The sequence below is a fragment of the Sarcophilus harrisii genome, chromosome 4 (assembly GCF_902635505.1).
Source record: "Sarcophilus harrisii chromosome 4, mSarHar1.11, whole genome shotgun sequence".
Classification (NCBI taxonomy): Eukaryota; Metazoa; Chordata; class Mammalia; order Dasyuromorphia; family Dasyuridae; genus Sarcophilus; species Sarcophilus harrisii.
Window position 1 is genome coordinate 271,827,268 of NC_045429.1, and position 12,166 is coordinate 271,839,433.

Below are 12,166 nucleotides of genomic sequence, written 5' to 3' on the forward strand. Positions count from 1 at the left end.
AAGAAACATTGCTTTCTCTTATCTTCAAATGATAATTCATTTCCTGTTGAAATATAGTAAACCACAAAGTATAAGCAGTCTTCAAAACAAAAACAGGTGCATCTAATAAAATGTCATGTTTTCCTCTTTGTTTTTATCAGAACTAGAGTATGGCTGTACATGAATAATGACAACTTCTTTCACATCTAAATAAATCTTGTTGGTTAATTTGAGAAAATAATGGCAATTTTTTTGTTGTTGTTTGCTGAGGCAATTGGAGTTAAATGACTTGCCCAGGGTTACACAGAACAATCCCAATTTTATTAAAAAATGGAAATCAATAATTCTTAATACTAAGTTAGGAAGTGAAAATCAAGTCAAAATGATCAAGATGTATTTTATTAAGAAATGAAAAATTGTGGATTTTAGTCAGGAGTTCTACAATGTTCTCTTATAAGTAATGTTTTGAGATATTTGATGTGTGAGGTTCATATATCTGAAACTTTTAAAAGTTTTATCTTTTTAAAAAAGTTGTTCCTCTTTTCAGCTTGACAAATAGCTAGCTATTTATTCATAGTAAAGAAGTTATTTATGTGGAAGAAGCAGACATAAATTTAGGTTTAGTTTAATTTTACTTCTCCTGTAGACTGATTAAAAGCATTTTGTGAACTGGTAAGTTTTGGGGGGGTTTTAAGCTTTAATTGTAGGCATAAAGAAATTTGAATATAGCAAACATTACAAATATTTGTTATGGGAATTATATTAATAAAGACATTCTAGTCTAAATAAGGTAGTCTAGCCTATATAATAGTGTCTAAAATAGTCTATATAATCTACTGATTATATTAAGGGACACCTACTGGATATGCAGTAGGAAGCAAAATAGTTTGTATATCATAACAATTTTGTGCCTTCCAGCAGATTTCAAACAAGGTGCTCCCAGTTCATGCCAAAATGTCATGATGTTCTCTTTGATGATATATTGAGTAAACTAGTTTCATATCACAAAAACTCAATTCTTAGTAGCCCTATAGAATAACACTGTATTCTCCTGAGATGACGGAAATTATCATTTTAGGATATGGCTAGACCTGAATAACCTAAAATTTCCCCAGAAAGTACAATTCAGATTAAGCCAGTTGTGGATACATAAGATCCATTTGTCATTTAGTACTCAGGAAGATTCTATTGCATTTCAGCAATAGGATGCCGTTAGTCCAGAGCAGAATCCCCTGTGATCCTTCTTGACACTGTCCTACTGGAAAATCTCAAATTAACCAATCCGTCTTTGAAGAAGGGAGTAAGGGAGTACATTTCATGCATTGATGATAGCCAGTGCAAAGGACACAAAGGTAAGAAATGGAGGAGAGGGTCATGTGTGAAGAATGATAAAACTACCGGTCTCCTGGAGGAATATAGATGAGTAGGGGAGTAATGTATAAAGATCAAAAACATAGTTTGGAACCAAGTTGTGAAGTATTTAAAAGCTAAAACAAAAAACAAAAAACTTCATATTTTATCCTATACGCAAACTACTGAAGTTTATTGAATTCGGGTGGTGACTTGATGGTGAGCTATGTTCTTTATGAAAATTAGTTTAATAGTTACATAGAAGCTGGACTGGAATAGGAAGAGAATACAGCAAGAGAAACCAATTGGGAAGCTGTTGCAGTGGTTCAGATGAGAAGTGACGAAGGCCTTAATTAGTATGTAGTGGCTATGTAAGTGGAAGATTTGGAGACAGGGGAGAAATGACTGGTGAGAAAACAAGCAAAGAGCAGAAGAGGTATAACATAGTCATGGAGGGAAAGTGTTATAGAAGCAGGAGACTAGAGAAAACGAGTAGGGCCCAGGGCACATGTTTAGAAGGACAGTGTTCAGATTCAGGACTGAGTAAAAGAAGGGAATAGGGAGATCAGGTAGGGGTGAGGTAAATAATATGGTAGAATTTCAGACTACAGAATACAGAATGAGAGCAGGAAATAGAACGAAATACTCAAATGAAGAAAGAACAGCTGAATTAGTTCAACGAAATAGCTCATGTTTGTGTAGCATTTTCAATTTAAAACTCTCCTATGAGGTAGGTAATAACAAATATCTCATTTTACAGATAAGAAAACAAACTCAGTTCTTAAATATCCAGGTAGCCACTTTTTACAATATAATAAATACTGTAAATAAAAAAAAATACAGTATAATAAAAAAAATATTATTACCTCCCAGGGTACTATTACTCCCAGGGTCTTCAAGACTTTAGAAAATATAAAATATAAAAATCTTAGGACTCATTCGATGATGAAATTTTAGGTAATATGACAGAGTTAGGGGAAAAAAATTTAGATGTGTTCTTTCCTCTTCAGATTATACTAGGTCGGCGATACCATTTTCCCCTATTCTGCTTAACTTATAAAACTCATCATGTAATCTAGCCCTCTTTATTTTATTAGATATTTTTCTTAATGTTTTTGTGGTTTATTAAATTTTAATTTTATTTTGTTTTTAAGTAATGCCACTTTTGTCAAATGGAACCTTTGCTTTTAAAAACAATAATGGAAGCTGATTTTTAATTTATTGATATTGGCCTTTTTTTAAAGGAAAAAAAGCTATGTGTGGTATTTTCATTACCTTATAACTTAATTTCAAATTGTCCTGTAATTTGTTTAATAGACTTTTATGCAGAGAGAGATTACTTAGCTCATTAGTTTGAGTAGAAAGATAATGACTTTGAAGGTTAATGAATGTGATGATAGTCATATTAGATTCTTGCTCAGGAGCAAGAATTCTCTCATTTATTATCTTCAGTTTTATTCAAGTGAAGATGGTTTTAGAATACCATTTAGAAGATATTGGAAATAAGCAAACACAACACACTCAGAATTAATATCTAAAGTCTCGTTCTAAAGTTGATATTTTAGGGAGATAGATTTTAATAGAACTTTATTAATAGATGAATGATTGTCTTTCCTTTCACAAAAAGAAAGCTCTTATCACTATGTCTGATTTTTCTGGCCAAGAAATAATTATTTTTAATCTTGAATATAATGAATAACCCTGCTACATGGAATCTGTGAAACAAACTAAAAGCTTCTCATTAGTGAACTAGACCTGAGAGATAGTAAAGGCAACTCCCTGATATTATTATAGTCTTCATAGGACAAGCAACAACAGCAATAAGACAAGTCCTTTCATTTCTATAGGTCTCAGTCTCATTTGTGAGTGTCCTTTATAGGGTCCCTCCCAGCTCTAAATCTATGATCTTGTAAACCAGTAAAGAGTAAAAACAGAATCGGGAGAAAATTTGCATGGTAAGCATAATAATACAAAGGAAAATAACTTTGCAAGATTTCAAAGCTCTGAATAATGGTAGTGTTCAGTTGTAATTCCTGAAGATTGATGATTAACCATGCCTTTTACCTCTTTGCAGATAAATCAGTAATAGACTGTATTTTTGAAATGGGGTGTGGATTTTCAGATATGACCATTGGATTTATTTGTTTTGCTTAGTGTTCTATTTTTTTATACAGAAATGTGTGGGCGAGTAGCTATTGAGAAATAATAGTGAGGCTGAAGAAAAAAGAAATTATCAATAGTTTATTTTTAAAAATTACAGTTAATGTTGTAAGGAATGATAAAGACATTTAGAGAAACTTGGGAAGGTTTGTTTTGTATGGACTAATGCAGAGCAAAATAAAAGGCAGACTTGAAAGAACAATAACAATGTAACAAATAAAAGGATCGCTAACAAGAAGCAGAACATCCTAGAAAACAAATGGCAAGCTGTGTCCTTCTCCATAAAACAAAATATTGTATGCTATGTAAATTAAAAAAAAATTTTTTTGTTAAAAGATGTTACACTTAGAAGCATATATATCCAGAGATGATGCTGATAAAAGCAAAAGTAATTTTTAGCCACTCTTTTTTTTATTATAACTTTTTATTTACAAGATACATGCATGGGTAATTTTTCAGCATTGACAATTGCAAAACCTTCCCTCCACATCTTCCCCCAGATGGCAGGTTGACCCGATACATGTTAAATATGTTAAAGTATATGTTAAATACAATATATGTGTACATGTCTATTCAGTTATTTTGCTGTACAAAAAGAATTGGACTTTGAAATAGTGTACAAGTAATCTGTGAAGGAAATCAAAAATACAGACGGACAAAAATAGAGGAATTAGGAATTCTTTGTAGTAGTTCATATTCATTTCCCAGAGTAAAAGATAGTAATTTTTAAAAACATGTATTAATGTGCTAGCCTTTCTATAACTGCTATTAATACCTATTAGTCTAATTTTCTAGACTTAGTTTATATTGTTTTCCTTCATTCCAGCCAAACAGGTCTATTTAAACTTAGCATTCCATCTCCCACTTTGTCTTTGGCAACTGCCATGCCTGAAATGTAATGTCTTCTCCCCCGTCTTAGAATCCCTAACTTTGTTCGAGGTTCAATTGAGATGTATCCATTCTATGCCGAGTCTTTCCTGATATCCCCAGTTATTCATGCTCTTATTCAAATTATCTTGCATTTACTTGTGTCTTTATATGTCCTAACTTCCTTGTAGGCAGGCATGGTAAAGTGAGAGAATGGCAATAAGATGTAGTATTGATATTTGTTTATTTAATATAAACAATGTGTGAGCACTGTAACAAATAGTTTTTACAAATCCATTTTGAAAAATATGTGCTGGCTGTTTATTTTAGTTTCATACTTTCAATTATTTCATCAGTTTTTTTTTAAATCTGGACTCATAAGAGTCCTGAAGTTTACCTTCAGCCCACTTACACCTATTTTGTTTAGACAACACAGCTTGCCTTCATCATCCATTAAGACTGTTAAGGTTCCTGTTGCCAGTTGTTCCTCCTCTACAGTAGGGTCAACTGTGTGAGTCGTGTCAGCAAATATAGCAAATGATGTGATGATCGGATGTATTCTATTATTCAAGTGACTTTTCTTTTAAATATTAACTTCTGCTAAGCCAGTTCCTTCATTTATAGTAACTACTGGCAATTGGACTTTTTTTTCCCCTGAGGCAATTGGGATTAGGTGACTTGCCTAGGGTCACACAGCTAGAAAGTGTTAAGTGTCTGAGGTCAAATTTGAACTCAGATCCTCCTGACTTTGACTGGTGCTCTATCCACTGTGCCACTTAGCTGCCCCTGGACATTTTTAAAAACTGCTAACAAAGCAAATGTGCAGGCCTCTAAGATGTTTCTATCATAATCAAGGCAAATGAAATCATGCAATCTTTCCATGAGAAATACACAAATCTTTCTGTATTGTCTGTGAATTTTCAGTCGCATATGCAGTGAATTGAGTGGCTACTTAGGCCTCTTCCCCAGGGGTTCCAGAACAAAATATTGATGAACACAGAAATGAAAGATTCATATTTGGAACACTTGTTGGGGATTCCATAGAAGGAATTCTTGATCAGTAAAAAGCTCAATCACAAAGATTGATTACTTTTGTGATCCTTTCCAACTCAGTGATTATGAACAGGGCAGTAACCTTTATTGAGTGAATCTACTGGAGGTGTTGCAGACCACTTTAACTCCACAAATTACTGTTGTATTTCTCAACTTCCCCAAATAGCAGAACCATCTGCAATGTCAATTGAATCTATATTGATAATAGTAGTCTTGATGAATTTCCCCAAGCTCTCTTCCATCTGGACAGCCTTTCTCTTTCAAAAAATCTATGATATTCCAGTGGGTCCACTCTTTTGAACCCAGCTACTATGTTTGATGTGTCCCACATGCTTTACCAAGAATGGCAATAAGATGATAACTGACAAAGTCTTAACTAATCAAAAAGTCCTCAATTTTACATGTTCAGTAAACTGAATTTACTAATTCACCTAGACAATGTGGGATTGATTACATTAACCAAATTCCCAAATGGATTTGTAAACTAAAATGCCTGTTTATTCATACCAAGAAATAAAATTTCTAGGCAAACAAGATTTGGGAAAATAGGAAATCATGGAACCTAATACCAAGGTAGAGGGAGAAACTTTTTGGGGGATCATTTATGAAGGCTATGATAGCATCCTGAAGATTGGTGGTCCCTATTCCAGTATTGAAAGTAAATCTTGCTGACTAGGATTACTCTTTTTAATAGGTAGTATCTCATTCCCTTGGTCCTAGACTCTACTGGATTAACACAAATTATTTCTTAATTATTTCTTTTTCAGTATTTGAACAAAGCTGAGCACATTAATCAGGCATAAACAACTGGTATGGTGTCAAAATCTGTTTTGATGGCACTAAAAAGGGTTTTGAAAAAGCCGATTTCAAAAGCAATAGTCTTTTAATTTGGAATATTTAAGGTAATCTCCTAAGAGAAGATCCTCATGCTTTAATTAGCGGGGAACAACCATAATATAATAATAGGATATCCTACCAGGCCCCTCATCCTTAGGTCAGAGCCAACACTCCCCAACTAATATGGCAGGGCTACTTACTTTCCTCATGGTAAGGCTAGAACTAACACCTCCAAAGCAGGAGTGGAAATCAGCAAGGATATTGCCACAAGTCCCTCAAACAAAACCAAATGATGGTTTTCAGATCATGGCTGGAAGAATGGAGTCCTAGATGGTTTTGGACATTTTAGTCCATCCTTTATGTTAGCTTCTGAATAAATTACTCAGGTTTATTATCAGGAAGAGAACAGATTCTGTTTAGATGAAATTAATTAGTTCCCACCCCTGAGGCCACAGGAAAGAAGATACCAGTCAACTAACAGATAGGAACTTTCAAATCTAGAATATTAAAAATATAAAAGTTTCCTAATTTGGGGTTTTCAGAATAGAATCAAGGCAAAAAGAAGAGGAGGTGTGGAACCAGGTAGGAGGAAGAGGCTGAGTAGGAATAGACATTTTTCCTGTTGGGCAGAGTTATGGTTTTTTGGTTTTACATTTTTTTTTCTTTGTTAAACTACAATATTTGTTTCTTTGAATCATAAATTTGAGTTAAAGAGGACCCAAAAGTCATTATCTACTTAATTTTACAGGTGAGAAAACTTGAGAAACAGATTTTCCCAAGATAATAGTATAACTAATAAATTGCAGAGTAGAGATTAATAATTCCTTAACTCCAAATGCAGTAGTCTTTCTTGCCCATCCCTCCCTCATAATGGCAGAAAGTTAATAGTTGCCAGAATTGATACTTTAAATACATTTTATCTTGCTACCTTTATAAGAATTTAGGAGACAGTTGTTGAAAATATAGGAAACATACTAGCCTTATCACAATAAACTTACAATTATCCTTTTGGATTCGGAATTACATGAGGTCAAAGATTTTTCTTATCTCAGTGTTAAACTTTGCATTTCCTTAATTGTCATGGTATCTGCATACGGTAAATGTTTTTTGAGTTTTTAATGTGGACATTTTAAATGACTAGGGAAAAGGATCCACATCTACAAAAATGTTTGTAGTAGCCCTTTTTGTAATGGCAAAGAATTGGAAATGGAATGGATGCCCAGCAGTGGGGGAATGACTGAATAGGTTATGGTATATACATATAATGGAATATTATTGTTCCATAAGAAATGATCAGCAAGATGATTTCAGAAAAGTCTGGAAAGACTTATATGAACTAATGATAAGTGAAATGAGTAGAACCAAGAGAATATTGTATATAGCAAAAACAAGATTACGTCATGATCCAGTGTGATAGACTTGGTTCTTTTCAATAAAGAAGTGATTCAAGGCATTTAGAGCTATTTGCATCCAGAAAGATGACTGTGGGGACTGAATATGGATTACAACATAGTATTTTCACCTTTGTTATTGTTGGTTGTTTGCTTTTTTCCTCCCTTTCACATTTTGATAAGAGTTTTCTTGTGCAGCATGACAGATAAGTAAATATGTTTAGAAGAATCATACATGTTTAACCTATATTGGATTGCTGTCTGTGGAAAGAAGTGGAAAGGAGAGAAAAGAAAGAAGAAAAATTTGGAACACAAGGTTTTGCAGTGTTGAATGTTGAAAAGTATCTCTGCATGTATTTGAAAAAATGAAAAGCTATAAAAATTTTGAAAAGAGCTGCAGTAAGATATTTTTTATACATTTAGGTCTTTTTCCTTTTTGCTTCTGATCTCTTTGGACATAGATCTTAGTAGTAGTATGGAATCTAGGTCAAAGGGTAGACAGTGTTATAAAGCCCTTTAGACATAGTTCTAAATTGCTTTACAAAATGGTTGAATTAGTTCATAATTCTATTGATAATGCATTATTATCTCAATTTTCCCACATCCCTTCCAACATTGATCATTTTCCTTTTTTGTCATATTAGCCAATCTGCTAGGTATGAGGTGTGGTACCTCAGAGTTGTTGTAATGTATGTTTCTTTGATAGTGATTTAGTACATTTTTTCATATGATTATAGCTTTGATTACTTCATCTGAAAACTGTCCCTATCTGATACGTTTCTGATATAATAGTGAATAGTAATGGTGATAATGGGCAACCCTTGTTTCACCTATTGATCTTATTGGGAATGGTTCTAGTTTATCCCCATTACATATGATGTTTGTTGATGGTTTTGAATAGGTGTTATTGATAATTTTAAGGAAAACTCCATTTATTCTTATGCTCTCTAGTGTTTTTAATAGGAATGGGTGTTGGATTTTGTCAGATGCTTTTTCTGCATCTATTGAGATGATCGTATGATTTTTGTTAATTTGGTTATTGATATATAGTCAATTTATGCTAATAGTTTTCCTAATATTGAACCATTCCTGCCTTCCTACTTGGTCATGGTATATTATCCTGGAGATAACTTGCTGTAATCTCTGTTAATATTTTGTTTAAGATTTTTGCATCAATATTCATTAAGGAAATTGGTCTATTATTTTCTTTTTCTGTGTTGACCCTACCTGGTTGAGGTATCAAGCACCATATTTGTGTCATAAAAGAAGTTTGATAGGACTCCTTCTTTCTCCATTTTGCCAAATAGTTTGCATAGTATTGGGATTAATTACTCTTTAAATGTTTTGTAAGAATTCATCCATTTCTCTGAACAGACAATTTTTGGATGAAGAAATTGAAACTATTTTTATTCATATGAAAAAGTGTTCCAAATCATTATTGATCAGAGAAATTCAAATTAAGACAACTTTGAGGTACCATTACACACTTGTCAGATTGGCTGACAGGAAAAGATAATGACAGCTGTTGGAAGGGATGTGGGAAAACTGAAATACTGATGCATTGTTGTTGGAGTTGTGAACGGATCCAACCATTCTGGAGAGCAATTTGGAACTATACTTAAAAAGTTATCAAACTGTTCATACCCTTTGACCCAGCAGTGTTACTACTGGGCTTATTATCCCAAAGAGATATTAAAGAAGGAAAAGGGACAAAAATGTTTGTGGCAGCCCTTTTTGTAGTGGCTAGAAACTGGAAATTGAATGGAAGCCCATCAATTGGAGAATGGCTGAGTAAATTATGGTATATGAATGTTATGGAATATTATTGTTCTATAAGAAATGAGCAGCAGGATGAATACAGAGAGGCTTGGAGAGACTTACGTGAACTGATGCTAAATGAAATGAGCAGAGTCAGAAGATCATTATACACTTCAACAACAATACTATATATGATGATCAATTCTGATGGAAGTGGCTATCTTGAACAATGAGAGGATCCAAATCAGTTCCAATTGATCAGTGATGAACAGAACAGCTACACCCAGTGAAGGAACACTAGAAAATGAATGTGGACCACAACATAGCATTTGCACTCTTTCTGGTTTGTTTGCTTGCATTTTTGTTTTTCTTCCCGGTTTATTTTTCCTTCTTTCTAAATCTGATTGTGCAACAAGATAACTGTATAAATATGTATACATATATTGTATTTAACATATACTTTAACATATTTAACATATATGGGACTGCCTGCCATCTTGGGGAAGGGGTGTGGAGGGAAGGAGGGGAAAAGTTGGAACAGAAGTGTTCAAGTGCAAGGATCAATGTTGAAAAACTACCCATGCATATGTTTTGTCAATAAAAAGCTATAATAATAATAATAAAGAATTCATCCATTTCACTTAGATTATCACATTCATTGGAATATAGTTGGGTAAAATGGCTCCTAATTATTGCTTTAATTTCTTTTTCATTTGTGGAAAGTTTACCCTTTTCATTTTTGTTACTAGCAATTGGATTTTCTTCTTTACTTTTTCTAATCAAATTTAGTAAAGGTTAACATAATTTATTGGTTTTTTCATAAGATTAACTCTTAGTTTTGTTGTTCAATAATTTTCTTACTCAATTTTATTTATAATCTCTTATTTTCAGAATTTCAAATTTGGTATTTAATTAGGGGAGGGGGGGATCATCTTTTTCTCTATTTTATGCAAGTAAACATCTAGAAATATAAAACTTTCCTTCATAACTGCTTTGACTGTATCCCATAAATTTTGAGTTGTTGCCTCATTATTGTCATTCTCATGGATGAAATTATTCCTTTTGTCTATGATTTGTTGTTTCACCCACTCATTCTTTAGGATTAATTAGATTATTTAATTTCTAATTCATTTTTGGTCTATTTTTCCCTGGCCTTTTATTGCATGTAATTTTTATTGCCTCATGATCTGAAAAAGATACATTTATTATTTCTGCCTTTCTGCATTTGATTTTGAGGTTTTATGGCCTAATATATGGTCAGTTTTTATATAGGTTCCATGAACTGCCAAGAAAAAAGGGTATTCCTTTCTGTCTCCATTCAATTTTCTCCAAAGTTTTATCATACCTAACTTTTCTAAAATTCTCTTTACCTCTTTAACTTCTTATTTATTTTGTGGTTTGATTTATCTAGTTCTGACAGAGCAAGATTGAAATCCCCCACTATTATAGTTTTTCTAATTCTTTTTTTTAAATTAAAGCTTTTTATTTTCAAAATATATACATGAATGATTTTCGACATTCACTCCTACAAAACCCTGTGTTCTAATTTTTTCCTCCCATCCATCAGCAAGTAATCCAGTATATGTTGAACATAGCATTTCCTCTATACATATTTCCACAAATATCATGCTGCTCCAGAAAAATCAGATCAAAAAGAAAAAACAAAATAAAACGAAATACAAGCAAAGAACAAAAAAAAGAGTGAAAATAATATGTTGTGGTCCACATTCAGTTCCCACTGTCCTCTCTCTGAGTGCAGATAGCTTTCTTCATCACAAGACCCTTGGAACTGGTCTGAATCACCTCATTGTTGATGAGAGCTATGTCCATCAGAATTAATCATCATATAATCTTGCTGTATATAATGATTTCCTAGTTCTGCTCATGCTTATTATCAATTTATGTAATACTCTCCATGTAAGGCCTCTCTGAAATAATCTTGCTGATCATTTCTTATAGAACAATAACATTCCATAACATTCATATGCTATAACTTTTTCAACCATTCTCCAAATGATGGGCATCCATTCAATTTCCAGTTTCTTGCCACTACAAAAAGGGCTGCCACAAACATTTTTGCACATGTGTGTCCCTTTCCCTCCTTTATGATCTCTTTAAGATTCAAGCCCAGTATAGGTACTGCGGGATCAAAGGGTATGCATAGTTTGATATCCCTTTAGGCATAGGTCCAAATTGTCCTCCAAAATGGTTGAATCAGTTCACTACTCTACCGACAATGTCCCAGTTTTCCCACATCCCCTCCAATATTCATCATTATCTTTTCCTGTCATTTTTTGCTAATTCTTTTTGCAGCTCTCTTGACTTCTCTAGGAGTTTGAATGCTGTACTATTTTGGTGTGTGTATGTTTAGTATTGGTATTATTTCATTATCTCTGATAGCCTTTACTAAAATATAGTTTATTTCCTTAGCTTTTAATTAGATGTATTTTTCTTTTGCTCTGAGATCAGGATCGGTAACCTGCTTTTTGACTTTAGCTCAATTCTGCTTGAGTCTTTTACCTTATACCTTTACTCTGTATGTATCATTTTGCTTTAAATGTTTCTTGTAAAAAAACATATTGTAGGATTCTAGCTTTTAATCCAGTCTGGTATCTAATTCCGTTTTATGGGAGAGTTCATCCCATTCATGTTTAGTTAAAATTAATAATTCTTTATTTCTCACCATGTTATTTTTCTCTTGGGGAACTTTTGATAAATGAGATTAATAAATTTGAGTGCCTTGACTCAATTTATGAAACTATATATTCATT

General features: G+C 33.0%; 1 protein-coding gene across 15 annotated transcripts in view; it reads left to right on the top strand.

Annotated features, from left to right (window-relative positions):
• USP49 (ubiquitin specific peptidase 49) overlaps positions 1 to 12,166 on the top strand; it is a 116,740-nt gene that overhangs the window by 49,876 nt on the left and 54,698 nt on the right. For 10 of the 15 annotated variants that reach the window (XM_031964881.1, XM_031964882.1, XM_031964867.1 and 7 more), the window contains one exon: positions 1,179 to 1,331. The exons of the other annotated variants lie outside the window; for them this stretch is intronic. The gene's annotated coding sequence lies outside the window, so the exon portion shown is untranslated. The remainder of the gene's footprint in view (positions 1 to 1,178; positions 1,332 to 12,166) is intronic. 15 annotated transcript variants of the gene reach the window in all.